Raw genomic sequence first — 2,500 nt, 5'->3', positions numbered from 1 at the left:
TATATATATATATATATATATATACATACACACACACAAACGCACATTCACGCAAATGCATACATCAACACACACACAGATGCACATAAATGCAAATATACACATACATACACATGTATACATAAATGCAAATCACACACACATATATATATACATAAATTCAAATACACACGTACACATATATATATACAAATGCAAACATATATATACACACACTCACATACACACGCACGGACACATATGTATAAATACATAAATACAAATATATATACACACATATGCACACACACATGCATATATATATGTATACATAAATACAAATATATATACACACATATATACATGTACGCATGCATACATATCTTTCGAGAGACAGATACACCCCCTTTAGCACACGTGTGACAATATGTTGTCTTAAAACAAAACCAGAGCACTGAGATATCTCACCTATAGACAATCCGCTTGTCAGCTTTAACAGAAAGTTACAAGTGACGCTAACAATGACAAGAGGGAGAAAAGCCGCCATATTAACTAGTGATTCACCTCAACTGAGCCTTAGTACGCATGAGTGAATCGCAGCTTGTCACTGCGCCTGCGGCACTCATGTGTTTCCGACGCCATGTTTAACAGGCCTTTTGTTCAACCTTTACTCTGTATGTAAATATTTTTGTTGCTGTTTTTACTGCTGCTTCTGCTGTTGTTGTTGTTGTTGCTGTTGTTATTTGTGTGTGTGTGTGTGTGTGTGTGTGTGTGTGTGTGTGTGTGTGCGTTTGTACTTCTGTGTGTATGTGAGTGTGTGTAAGAGACTCTAGTTACGTGTTGGTTTTCATAAATTATCCGAAGGAATTATTGTTGTTGTTGTTATTATTATTATTATCATTATCCTTGTTGTTGTTGTTGTTATCATTATCAATATTATCATTATTATTTAGGGCGGTGAGCTGACAGAACCGTTAGCACGCCAGGTGAAATGCTTAGCGGTATTTCGCCTGTCGTTGCGTTCTGAGTTCAAATTTCGCTCAGGTCGATTTTGCCTTTCGTCCTTAGTACCAGTTATGCACTGGGATCGGTGTAATCGACTTAATCCCTTCCCCCACATTTTAGGCCTTGTGCTTCCAGTAGAAAGGATTATTATTCTTATTATTTTTTTAATAATGACGTAAATACATCACCATCGGTTCTCAAGCGACGTTGGGAGGACAAACACAGACACACAAGTACACACACACATATGTATGTATGTATATATATATATATATATATATATATATATATATATATATATATATATATATACATATACATATGTCTACGATGCTGAGATCTCTTTCATTGGCTCAAACATACATATATACATAGATGACGGAGTGGGGTGTGATTTGAGGGAGATTTCGCTGCTATTTCTGCCTATCAAGCTTCCACGTACCGGTCTCCAAATATCAACAACTGTGACAACAGCACTGTCACCACCATCACCAACAACAAGACAAACGAGACCTCTAACAATGAGATGAGAGCAGTCTACGTTATTTCGTCGGTGTTGGACAAAATAACGTCAACCAACCACTCGACTCTGTCAGCAAAATCTAATCGTCATCGAGGTGCGGGACTGAGGAATGACGCGGGGAAACGATATCATGGTGGCTGTGTTGTGTGGGAGGCGGCGGTGATTTTAGTAATAGTAATAATCGTGGTGGTGGTGGTGGTGTCATTGGTGATGGGGCTTAAGGATGATGGGTAGGGGTATCCTCGCTGTCACAGGTGTGTTGCCATAGTAATGACTGAGCAACAGAGATGTCATACGTACGTACATGTACATACAGACAGACAGATATATACATTGATTGATTGATAGATAGACAGACAGACAGACAGATAGAAAGAGAGACAGAGAGACAGTCAGACTGATAGATAGATAGATAGATACATTTCTTTTATTAGCCACACAGGGCTCAACGAAGATGGGACAAATACAATGTAGAGCTTCTCTTTTTGGGAGGGGGAAGGGAAAAAAGAATCAATAGGGGTGTGTCGATCAAAAGGGATCGTAAGAAGGGAAAAAGGGGGGAGTTCTATCAAAAGGGATCGAGAAAAAAAAAGAAGATAGATAGATAGGTAGATAGATAGATAAACAGACACAGACAGTCAGATAGATAGATAGATACTACTACGACCAACATCATCATTACCATCACCACCACCATTTCTACCACCACCAAAACCATTACCATCACCACCACACCACCACTACTACCATCACTATCAACACCACAACCGCCACCACAACTACCACGATCACCATCGCCATAACCTCCACCACCACCACCCAATCATCATCATCATCATCATCACCACCACCACTATTACCACCAGTACCACCACCACCACCATCATCTCTATCACTACTACCACCACACCACCATCATCATCTTCATCACCACCACCACCACCAGTACCACCACCGCTCACGCACGCACGCCCCCACACTTCGCCGCTCCTC

The sequence above is a fragment of the Octopus bimaculoides genome, chromosome 29, assembly GCF_046866305.1.
Source record: "Octopus bimaculoides isolate indiv1 chromosome 29, ASM4686630v1, whole genome shotgun sequence".
NCBI classification, from domain to species: domain Eukaryota; kingdom Metazoa; phylum Mollusca; class Cephalopoda; order Octopoda; family Octopodidae; genus Octopus; species Octopus bimaculoides.
The sequence above is the reverse complement of the archived record's forward strand: the minus strand, read 5'-3'. Positions refer to the sequence as shown.